Here is a 12048-nt window from a genome sequence, read left to right as displayed (position 1 = left end):
GCTTTGCTTGCTCAGGCCCAGCAGAGCCAGGGCAGGATGAAGGGAGCAGTTGTGTTGGCAGCTAGAGACGGGTCTGTCATGAGTCCTCTCTGACGTTCCCAGTTCCAACTAGATAGATGTTTCCAAACACCATTTAACAGCTGGTGTCCACAGGGACTGGCAGGAGTGTTAATGCTTTTATTCTGCCACTCTCCCTTGCATAGGGAGCACAGGCATCCTGCTTGGAACCTCAGCCATCCAGGCAGTGGGGCTGGGGCCAACCCTGCTCTTCCTCACTGGCTGGAGATGAAGGCTCCTCATGGATCCCTGTGGGAGCAGGGGGCTGCGGTGCTGTCACCAGCAGGGAGACCCCCAGCTTGGCCCCTCAGCCCTGTGCAGAGCCTGGCAAGGGGAAAGGGACAGAAAAAGAGACCTTGGCTCTTCTCCCTCCCAGCCAAAGCGGTTGAGGGGCTGCCAAGGGCTTTGCAGCAGGGAGAAGAAAGACAGCGTTCATGGGAGCTGCGTGACTCCGAGCCTCTGGGCTGGGAGCCAGGCACGTCAGCACCTGATGGGCCAGCTTGAGGAAGGGCTTCTTGTTCCTCACCTTCTCCAGAGGAACCCTTTGAAGGGATCGCAGTGTAGTGAGGTCTTTCCTGCCCCACTGCCCTGCCTGTTCTGGACTGGGCTGTTGCTTGTGTGAGGCATCACACTGGCTCTTTCCCCACTGCTGCCCTGGACCATGCTGGCTGAGACAGCTGCCCAGGGTCCCTCCTGCCTGCCTGTGTCCTCTGGCTTCTGTCAACTTGTGGGGGCAGCCCTGGGGGACCTAGATCAGTCCTCTGCCCATCTGTGCAGACTACAAACAAGCAGCCTCCAGCCATGTGCTGGCTCTGTGGAGGCTGAACGGATTGTTCCCAGCGAGAGGTGCAGGGCTAGGACCATGGCAGAAATCCCTGGGGGCTGGACAGTCATCACCTCTCACAGCAGATCCCCACCCCTTATGCAGGCAGGCAGGCTAGAGCCTGCCTAGAGAATCCTTCCTCCAGAAGCCACTGGACAGAAGAGCCCTTGTGGAGCTTTTTTGGAGCAGTGCCTGGTACCTGCTGCGGGAGACTTTCCCCTTCCCAGTGAACAGATGCCTGGCTATGGCTGGGCCATATGGTGTTTTGGTCTCACCCTCTCCCAGCACAGCCTGTCCTCCAGCCCTACAAGCAGGTGAGATTGCTCAGGGCTCTGCTCCCTGGAGACAGCTCCCCACAGGCTCTGGGAACTGCCAAGCGTCTGGGGTGGGAAGAGGTGTGACAGGTCCGTGTCTGGAGTGTGTCCCTCTGAGCAAAGTGCTGCCCTGTCAGTGTGTCCTTGGCCCTGTGTCACCATTCCAGGAGAGGTTTGGCTGTGCAGAGGAAAGCATAGCACACGGTGGGGTGAGTGGGTGAGTAGATGGCACTTCAGGTTTGGGTCAAGGATGCTTGTGACAATCCTGGGGACACCAGTCAGGCTGGAATGAAATCTGGTTCTGTCTGCCAGCCATGAGTCTGTGTCAGAGCCAGAGCCTCTGTTTGGGGCTAGATTCATGCTGTAAGCCATTCCTACATGAGCTGGCCCATCCCTCCTGGTTCCTCCAGCAACGTCTCTGCTCTTTTTCCCACTCAGGTTTATTGGGTGGATGATTGCCTGAGGCTCAGTGTCAGCAGCCGTGCTCACTCTCAGGCCTGTGGATTTGGGACATGCAGGGATGGGAAGGGAGGAGCTGACAGCTTTGCCCTTTGCCAGCATGTTGCAGGGCACAAGGCCAGCCCTCTTCCTGGCCTGGCTGCAAACTCAGCACCTTGCTCTTCTGCTCCTCTGGCTTTTCCTGTGGGCTGAGGGCTGATCCCGCTCCTGCTGTGGCTGCTCTGCTGACTTGCCCTCCAGCTCCCTGTGCTGCTGTGCTTGCACCCAAAGTGCTGTTAAACTTGGCTGCCTGGGTGCACTTTTGACTTGTCATGGGCTGTCTGGGCAGCACCCCCTTTCATCATTGCTAGGGGTTCATGGCAGTGGGCTGTGAAACTCCCTCTTCCCCACCCTGCTCCATCCCATGCACCCAGGAGGGATGATGCCTGTGGAGCTGTCTGTCTGCCCTGGCTGGGACAGCCCAAGCAGTGATGCTGCGCCTGGCTGGGATGCTCTGTGCCATGGTCTGTCCCTGGCACTCCTCCACGATGGAGATTACCCAATAATTATCCCAACATCCTGTGCCAGTGCAGGGCGGAGGAGCTGGTGCTGCCCCAGGCACTCTGGCAGGGACCAGCCATTTCCATCTGCATAATGGAGAGACTGTAGCACAACCACCAGCAGCCCACTCTGGGATATTTTTAGGCCTGGTTGTGCTGATGAGGGAGAGATGACAGGCTCACTCCATATCCGGACCACACGATGCCTCTCCCAGCTGCAGCCACCTGGTGCAATGGGAGGAGCATGGGCCGTTCCCTCAGGAAAGGCAGCAGTGGCTGGTGCTGTGGCTCTGGGCTTGCTGGGAAGAGCTACTGGTGCAGGATACCACCATCCTTCTCTCTCTGAACTCATGCAGTTTCGCTGCTCTGGAGAGAGCAGGTTAATGAATTCCCCAGATCTCACTGGCTCGTGACCTTGAGGGTGTTTCCTGGCTTGTGAAGGAAAAGGAGGGAGGAATCTGAGCAGATGATGCCGTGGGAGTGAAGCATGGGCAGCAACGTGATTACACATGGTCACTTGCTGTCATAGAAATGGGGAGCCCCTTCAGCTAAGGAGTCTGGCTTTTCTGCAGGGCCTGAGGCTTGGAAAGTGGTATGGAAGAAGGGATCAGAGCTTTCTCTTTTTGGCAGAGCCCCGGGTGGGGCTGCAGCTGACAGCATGGAAGGAGTGGTGAGTTGGAGGTCACTTGGGTAAGATGCTGGAGGACAGGAGATTTGGGGCAGGAGGCCATCCCTTTGTGGCCAGGCTTGTCTGTAGTTGGTCCTCCACCACTGCTGGGGATGCCTGGCATGAAGCAGGAGCCCGATGCTCTGGGCATGCACAATGACACACAGTGCTGCTGGGAGGTGACAGTGCCAAGCCATGGATGTGTCCTGGGTGCTGGCAGAGGGGGTGACTGCCCAACACTTCAGGAGTGCCAGGGTCTATGGCTGGGTTCACACCAGGGCCAGCTTCACACCAGGGCTCACATGCCAACCCAGATGGGTTGTAGGTGCTGGACTCTGAACACAGGACTTGTCTGGGCAATTGTGCAAATCAGCAGTGTTAATCTACGCCATCCACCAGGAACCAGTCTGTCAGGGAGGATGTCACTGGTACCAACACCTCGCTGTGGTTAGCTTCCCCCATCCCTGCGTTGGAAGGACCAGCCCTGCTGCAGGTGTAAGCCTCCCTTGACTGGCTGCTGAGCCCTGGAAAGTTCCAGAAGCTGCTTCTGCCTGGCCCTGTGGACCTGCCAGCATCCCCCAGCATAGCAGTGGTTCATGTGATGGCTGCAGAAAGTTCATATTCCCTTGGCTGTGGCACAGTGAGTTGGTTCCCAGGGGGTAGGGTGGGGAACATTTGTTGGAGAGACTGAGGTCTGTCCTTGCTTTCTTGCAGCTAGGCTGGGTGGGCTGCAGCTGCCTGTGAGCTGTTTGTGAGGGACCTGTTGGCTTGGCTGTTCCCCTGTAGCTGCTGGGGCAGGGGCAGAGTCCTCTGGGGCTGGCAGCTTTGCACATGCACTGTTTAGGACCCCACTTACTACACAAGTAGTTCCCTAGCGTTCCCTAAGTCCTGTTCTCACTTGTACCTACCACCATGGGATTGTGTGACTGTGGGTGATGTACCTGGGGGGGTTGAGGTGCTTCAGCAGCACCCCTGTGTCTGTGTCCCCTGCCTGTGGCTGGCACCTGAGTCCTCATGGCTGCTGTTAGCCCATGTCCTGCCAGCAAACACAGCATAGCATCCAGAGGCACTTCCCCCTGGCTGCTCTAACTCCCCATCATGCAAAGCAGCTGCAAGAATGCACAGGTTGCCACAAATGCTGAATCTCTAAAACACAGCATGTCCATGCCCCACGGCAGACCACAAATCCCTGGCCACATCCTGAAGCACAGGGGTCAAGGCAGTGCAAATCCAGCCCCTGCACCCTCCCACGCAGACCCTTCTCTGCCCTACAGCCCAGGACATGCTGGGTGGCTTCTTTCCTTTCTTCCCTTTCCCAAGAGGAGCAGATAAGCCTCAGCACCCAGGAGCAGGGTAGGCACTGGGACACGGCAGGGCTGCCTCAGCTGGGCCCCTCCAGCCCAGCACCCTGTGCCCAGCAGCTGCTCCTGGGCCCACAGGTGAAGCAGCTCCACCAGCAACACCAGCACCTCCTCCACCACCTACCAGTGACTGGGAGGATTAGAGCTAACTGGTGCTTTCTCTTTCCTCCTGCTTCTTCTTGCCCCCTGCCCTTGCTGCCTCCCATCTCCTTGGTCCCTTTCCTGAGCATCATGCTTGCCCTGGTCTTGGGTGGGCAGGCAGTGGGATGCTGCCAAGAGTGTCTTCACTCTGGGCACATGGCCCTCCATACTGGGAGGTGCTGATGACCCTTGGTGCATCACAGGGTTTTGAGAGGGGCAGCCACCCATGGAGGGGTGCAGCCTGTGGCTCTGCAGACCAGGCACACCCTGGGAGTTGCTTACCAGAGGCAGCGTGGCCAACCATTTCTCGGGACACGTGGGGAACAGATCAGAGCAATGCGAGTGGGGAAGGTTTGTAAATCTGAAGTGGACACTGACTCCAGCACTTCTGCTGCTCTGCTTATGCTGTGAGTTTTGGCATCAGCTCACTTGGGCACGTGTGGGAGAGACAAGTATGAGCAACAGAGCTGTTTGCTGTGTTGCATGAAGGTCGCAGGTGTGTTACTTGGGTTCTGAGGCTTTAGTTCACCAGGGAGCAGTGGAGATAAGACAGGGTTCAGGTTGAAGAGGCTGTAAAGAGGAGCCCATGGCCACATGGCCCCATCACCACAGCAGGCCAGCTGAAGGTGCTTGCTCCAGTACTAGTAATTAAGTACTGAAGCTCCAGGCTAGAAATGAGGCATTCTCTGGGTAAAGGGCTGGTGATGAGCACTGCTACAGGCAGTGTGATGCCACAGAGCCAGCATGGGCTGTCATACCTGTTTTTAGAAAGACATGTGCATGAGCTGGAAGAGCAGGTGAAGAAGACTGTCCTCAGGCTGACCCATCCACACCCTTTCTACTGCTTTTTCCATCACACAGGAATCAATCCCTGTCTCCTCTTTGCTGCTGGAGCTGTTTGGACAGGAGATCAGGAGGGGTGAACCCAAGGATGCACACAGGTCAGGGCAAAACAGCAAGCACATCCATGCAGCAGCCCTTCTTCATCCTCAAGCCACAGATGTCAAAAAACTGAAGTTGAGACCATCTAATCTTATTTGTAGGCTACTGCACGGTGGGGATGGCTGTCCCTGCAGCCTTCAGTGACCATGCTGTACTTACTTTCAGGTTTGAGTTTTTCCCATCTTCAACTTTTCACCTTTGGCTCCTGCACTTCTCTTTGCCCACAGCACTGCTCTGTTCCCCCTGGCAAGGAGACCCTCTCCGAGGGCAGTGGAGTAGCCTGAACTCCTCACATCCCACACAGCTTTATTTGCCACATTTCCAAAGCCTTAGCTTCTTTTTTATGGTGGTGCTTCTCCTCAGGATTTCTGAGCCTGTTCTGAAGTTTGCAGAGCTGGACCAGCCATCCAGTTGGCTTTGCCAGAGCTCTAGCTCTGCTTGGTAATCCCCTCCATGACTCTCTGATTCATGGTTCTCAGAACCAAGGTGCTGTGCTGTGGGCTCACAACAACAGTCATGTTTGGGGACAGCCCTCTTTTTCAGCTTTTTTTCCTTAATTCCACCTCCCAGCCCTGCTTTCCGGGATATCCTCCACCCTGTGGTACAGCCTGTTCTCTCCATTCCCAAGAAACTTCCTTTGCAGCCCATCACTGTGCTGTGCATTGTGATCATTTTCCCAGGCCTTGCAGCTCATGCTGTAGCAGCAGGCAGCCTTGTTCAGTATTTTATAACCCCCAAATGTAAGCCTTGACGTTTTCATTCAGGCAATTGGTTTTAAGAACTATTAAATGGCACTGGATCAGGATACTGTCACCGTGGGTCTAGGTACACTCCCCATTGTTGATGTCTCCCCATTAAGACTTGGCTCACCGACAGACCTCAGAATGTAGCTGTTGATACACATAGTTGTTAAATCTTGAGTCTTATTAATTCTTTATAATACAGGCTTTTAATTAAAATTCTATGGAATTGTTGATGGCAGTGGAGAAGGCAAAGTGTGCTCTCACTCTCACAAGCCAGACCTTTCCTTTTGCCAACGAAAGAGTTTCCCTGCGAGGTCTGTGCTGTGTAACAGCCTCAGGATGCCCTTAGCTGTGCTTTCACCTCCCCAGCAGCAGTCTGGGGCTCTCTGCCATTTCTCTGCCCATTACTTTGGCTCTTTTAATCACACTGGCCTCCTACCAACTGACCATTCATTTAAAATTAACAGGTATGTTTAGGAGAGTCTGTGATTATGTCATCAAAATGTTTGCAAATTAACTTGGGCCCTGTGGCACGAGCATGACTGGTTTGGGGACCTTTCTCCTTGTGCCACTGCTCTGCCAAATTCCCTCCTCTCTGTGGCAGCATGGGAGATGGAGTCACTCCTGCCATTCCCGTTTGAGAGGAGGCAGCAGCTGGACTGTACCTGCTACCTCACCTGACTCTTTCAGCTGTTCTTATGGCATAAAAGGGGACAGGACAATGCTTGGCTGGAGGGCTCAAGATGAGCCCATTGAGAGTCATGGCCATCACAGCTCCAACTGTCTCTGAAATTCAGGTTTATTAAGAGATCATCCCAGAGACTCAAGGAAAGCAATCCTGGTGCCAGAGAAGCAGCGTGGCCACAGCTGGAGCTGGGCTCCTTCCAGGTTCCTGCAGCACCAGCACGAAGAAATGCACTGTGATATCCAGTGATGGCACATGGGCTGGGCAAGATTCCACATTTTACTCCTGGGTCTCAGGTAGGCTTCACTGGGGGTGCTGCTGGGGAGAGACTCTTTTAGCTGGTTTGTTAAGGGGTAGAATTAAAGATGGAACCTTCACATAGCCTATTATTTAAGAGGCTGTTTTCATGGTGTGCCGCCCAGTAACTGGTCAGTGCACCAGATTCCACAGTGACTGCTGTCACTCTGAACAGGTTGGGTAAAATATTAAGAGGCATTGCAAAATATTTCCCAGACAGGACGCTCAAACCAGCCTGGATGCCAACAGGCACCACTTGGTTCTGTGCTCTCCTCTCTTTCACAGCACAGTGACCTACTGTGAGCTGGGATGTCTGCTACTGGACAGCTCGCCGTGGCTTGCTCCCTCCTGCCAGGCTCAGCTCCCTAAGCCCCCTGAAATGTGGCACCCCTCTGCTCCGTGATGCCTGGCTGGGTAAAACAACTGCTGGCCAGAGGAAAATCCCACTGGACTCTGCCTGCAGTCCTCAGGCCCCCAGAGGACCTGTGGGCACGGTGCCCTGCGTCATGCTCTCTGTGGATACAAGCTCATCTTTTCAGTGACTGATCTGTGATGCTGCTGGAGAGGCAGCCATGACATCCATGATTTTAGGACAGGGAGCAGGCAAGGAAGGTGTGTGGGAGTGAAGGTGTCCCTGATCACCAAACTCCCTCCGTCAGGGTTCTGGATGTGCAGCTGAGATCCAGCTGACCAGCCCAGGTGGCTCTAACCTGTCAGCAGCAGGTCTGGAAAAGACTCAGGATGATCCTGCCTGAATGCTTACCCTGATGCTATGGCAGAAAGGACTAATGCAGGCCTTTAAGACAGAAAATAGGAAAAAGCAGATTTAATCCCTGTGTCAAAGCATTAGGGACGCTCATTGTGGGACTCTACATGTTGAAAAGGATTCAGGAAAATCAGAGAGGCTGTGTAGAGCAGAAATGCAAAAAATGGCTTGAGGGTGGGAGGAAAAGCCTGGCAGAAAGAGAATTAAGCAACTCAGTATATTTAGCTTATCAGAAAGACGGATGAGAGGGGGTTTGCTAGCAGCATATGTGTAGTGTCACAAAGAGAAAATGCCAGGCTCTGAAAGGCTCTTTAATCAAGCAGAAGGCAGAACAAAATGGTATGTCTGCAAGCCGAAGCCAGACGCAGGGAGGTGGGATGCTCTTCTGAACGTGAGGGTGAGGGACTCCTGAAACAGACCCAGAAAAGTGGGAGTCTCCACCGCTTGTCTCCAAATCAAGCCTACCTCCTCTCTTGGAAACTATGCGTGAACCAAACACAGAGTATTGGAATCACTGCAAGGAGATGAACCGCTGAGCACTGTGCTGGCCAGCTGCTCACCAGCCACTGCCAGGCAGGACCATTGGGTCACTTCAGCTGAGGAAGACCCTGGGAAACTGGGTCCAGTTGGGCAGAGTGCTCGGGGAGCTGACTGGACAGGCTCCAGGTGTTTACCTGCGCCCGTAGTGGTAAGTGTGGCTCTTTGCTGTTGAAAACATCTGGAGGGTAGCAGAATTTTTCGGCCAAATTCAGATTGGTTTAGCTTATTTCGTGTGGGCCTGCTGCTGTTTAACATTTCTGTTCTTAGCACAACCAGAAATGCAAAGTATTCTCCACAGGCTGATCACAGAGTCTGCGCTTAAGAATAAAGCATAATGAGTGTGTGAATGAAACAAGTTCAGTCAGAGAGATAAGACAGAATACAAGTGTCTTACAGCCCAGATTGCATTCCCCAAGCCTGTGCATCAGCAGAGGTAATCTCTATCTAGCCATTACTTAAAAGAGATCTTTGCTGTGGTATTTAGTGGTATTTAATTAATCATAAAATATTGCATTAATTAGTATCAGGTCTGATTTGATGACATGTAATTTGGGGAGAAGGATTACAGTGTGAGTATTAGAATGATAATTTTTATAGGGTAGAGAAGCAAAAGGAGATTAGGAGTCTCACTATGGAGGAAGCCTGGAGGCTGATGTGTGTGTTTGGCATCTGATGCAGATAGTTACAGCATAACTTTATTTACTGGTGGGAAAAGAACATGTAGCTGTTATTTACATGGCCTTCATATAGTGTATGGCTCAGCCACCAGGAAAGAAAAAAGCAGGCAGGCATCAGTTCAGTGGGAACGCCCCATGGTGCTTAGCACCACACAGGAGGGGCAGAGCAATTTTGGCATGCCCCAGGTGGGCTCCTTTCAAAAGAAGGGCAGAAGGAAGCTTTGCTGATGGTCACCTGCTGTGCCCAAGTCATGCCTAGTCCATCATGATCATCCCAAGCAGCATGCAGCATCGATGCAGGGACATGGGGGTAGGAACCCTCACTGCCTGCTCTGAGCAGTGACCAGTCCAACTGTCCTGCGTTACCTGCTAATGCAGCCACCAGCTGTGCCCTCTGCCAGAGCTTTTTTTCCCCAGATTGTGGCCAGTGTTGCTGCAGGAAATGCTCTGCTGATATGTGGGCAGCCACAGGCTCAGCAGGTTTGCCGCAAGTGGGTTTTGTTGAGCAGGATGGGCTGCAGCTCTTGCCCTATCATTTGGTCAGTTTGGCTTTGAAAAGCTCCAGAGCATTCTGGAAAGCGGCACAGCAATATGATAGGATTTAATCAGACTTAATTATTCCCCTGCTGTCTATCTCCTAGCAACATCCAGCTTGACATCTGCCTGCGAATGAAACGTATAAGCTAAGTAGGAACACGCTCAGACTGAAGTCTTGCTACTTGAACCAAATCACTCCACTAATCACTGTGTTAATTCATCTCATGGCTGTTAGACAGCTGCCAGGCACTGGTACCTGATTTTCAAAGATACACAGTGCTTCTCTCCTGAGTTTTTTCCAGGCTGGCAAGAAGTGTGACTTCATCCTTTCCAGCACACTGACACCTGATAACAGGGGTAGGGTTTCCCGAGTGACTAACACGGGCTCAGGAGCAAGCCCCAGCCTTGTCACTGTTTGGCTTCGTGCTGTAGGTCCCTGCTTATCTCATCGTTGAAATCAGATCACCTGCTGTGCCTGCACACCGTGGGGTTCAAAGGCCGAGTGGTACAGTTGGGACAGTTTAGGTGAGGTTTGGGGTCAGACAGAGCAGATGTGGCACAGCGGGCGCAGGCAGTGCAGGCAGCTCCGTGTCACTGGGACCAGGGCAGGTGAGGCAGGGAAAAGAGACCCAGCTTACATGGATAGAGGGATGAAAAGGGGAAGACAGAAACAGGCCTAAAGCGTTTGCGGAGTAAAACTGGGCTCCAGTCAGACACAATGAGGCACAGGAGTCAGTGGTGCTACTGGAAGAAATGAGCCCGGCAGCAGAGCTGGGGCCTTTGGAGGAGGCAGCCCAGCCCAGCTCTGGCTACCAGCTTGCCATGAAGCTGGAGGGAAGGGAGCTGCCTCAGATGGGTGAGAGCAACAAGCATCCTGAGTGGGTCAGCCCTGGGAGCTGGGGGTTGTGTGGGCAGCAGAGGGAGGACAGACCTGCAGACAGACAGGGCTGCATAGATGCCCTCGTGTCCCCTCTCTACGCACCTTCTATGGGGGAAATTGGTGCCAGTGATACCTGGGTGTTTGCATGAGTCTGATGGTCTTCTGTGCTGCATCTAGAAGTTGTTGGTATCCAAAAAAACCTAATGGCATGTCAGTGAGACACGTGCCTCCCTTATGTCTCTGCAGAGGAGTGTGGCAGTTCTGCAAGCCTGGCTGTGTGGGTGCCACACTTGCAGCCAGCTTGCACTGACTTCATTTGTGTGGAACACAAAGTGAGGTTTCTGGCTGTGAAAGTGGAGCTGTGTGAGTCCCTACCAGCTCTCCCTGTGACCTGCATGAACTCTGCCTTTTGTGGACTGCCAGGGAGTGGGCTCAGGCAGTGCTCAGGCAGCCCTGTGCTGCTCAAGGCAGTGTCTGCTGTTTGACATTGGCACCTGGGCTCACCTGCACTGGGAGCTGCCACCATGCCAGAAATGATCCTACTTAGATTCTCTTAAACTCACGTGGTGGTTTTTGTTTTCCTTCTGTTACCCGTGACACATGGAGGGTCACTGGGCTGCTGTGCTGTTCTGAAGATGCAGGTTTATTCCTAATGTTTTTTTTTCCTTTCAGATGACTTTTCTCCACACGACTAATAATTTCCCTTTATCATTCTGTCCCCGTGCTGCCTTATACTTAAGTTTGTCACTTGTCCTTTGCCTAACGAGCATTGGGGGTAACGGCAAGGCCAGCAACAAAGAGGACAATGCTATGGGAAAAGCGAGGTGCAGGCTGGCCCCGGTGCTGCAGTGCTCACAGGGCAGCTGTGCAGTGAGAACGTGGAGACCCTAAAACCTCGGGGAGTGCCTGGGACCTGCACTGGCTGCGTGGTGGGAGCTGTGCTGTGCCGTAGGAGGGCAGCTGATGGGGTCTGTGCCGCCCAGCATGGTCCGTGCAGCCTGGCGTGGTCCAGTGGTGGAGGCTGTGCCACACTGGGAAGCCCGGGGAGGTGGCACAGTGCCGTGCAGTGGCTGGGCAGGACCCTGCCGGGTCTGCAGTGCAGTCGGGATCTGCAGGAGCTGGAGGACGGCGTGAAGGCAGTGGCTGGTGTGTGCGGCACGGACAGGGGCTGTGGGGCAGTGACGGCAGAAGGCAGGGCTGGGCTCCCTGTGTAGTGGCTGCCGCCTCGCTGGGCAGAGCAGGGCAGGGGTGAGGCCGTTCGGAGCAGCGCTCGGAGGGTGGGCAGCGCAGCAGCGGAAGGGAGAGGCAGCGCACTCGATGCAGTGAGCGCAGGGCAGGGGATGCCGTGTCACTGCCGGGGCACAGCGCTGGGCAGCGGGGACGTACAGAGCGGTGGCGGCGGGGTCCGGAGGTGCCTCGGCTGGGGAAGGTGCAGTGCTGCGCGGTGACAACGCGTCAAGCCTGGCAGGGGCTGAAGTGCCTGGAGGGGCCACGCAGTGCCAGGACTGGGGGCACCGCAGCGGTCTGGAGGTGCCGCGGCGCAGGGCTCTGGCGGGGCGGGGCGGGCACACGGCGGGAGCGGAACCGGCCGCCGGTTCCGGGGGTGCGGGCGGGGCGGGG

General features: G+C 54.6%; 1 protein-coding gene across 1 annotated transcript in view; it reads left to right on the top strand.

The window, feature by feature from the left end:
• Positions 1–8087: 8087 nt before the first annotated feature.
• ST3GAL3 (ST3 beta-galactoside alpha-2,3-sialyltransferase 3) overlaps positions 8088–12048 on the top strand; it is a 175992-nt gene continuing 172031 nt past the window's right edge. The window contains exon 1 of the mRNA XM_017824733.1: positions 8088–8482. The gene's annotated coding sequence lies outside the window, so the exon portion shown is untranslated. The remainder of the gene's footprint in view (positions 8483–12048) is intronic.

This window comes from Lepidothrix coronata, unplaced genomic scaffold (genome assembly GCF_001604755.1).
Source record: "Lepidothrix coronata isolate B3197 unplaced genomic scaffold, Lepidothrix_coronata-1.0 Scaffold112, whole genome shotgun sequence".
NCBI classification, from domain to species: Eukaryota; Metazoa; Chordata; class Aves; order Passeriformes; family Pipridae; genus Lepidothrix; species Lepidothrix coronata.
The sequence above is the reverse complement of the archived record's forward strand: the minus strand, read 5'-3'. Positions and strand labels throughout refer to the sequence as shown.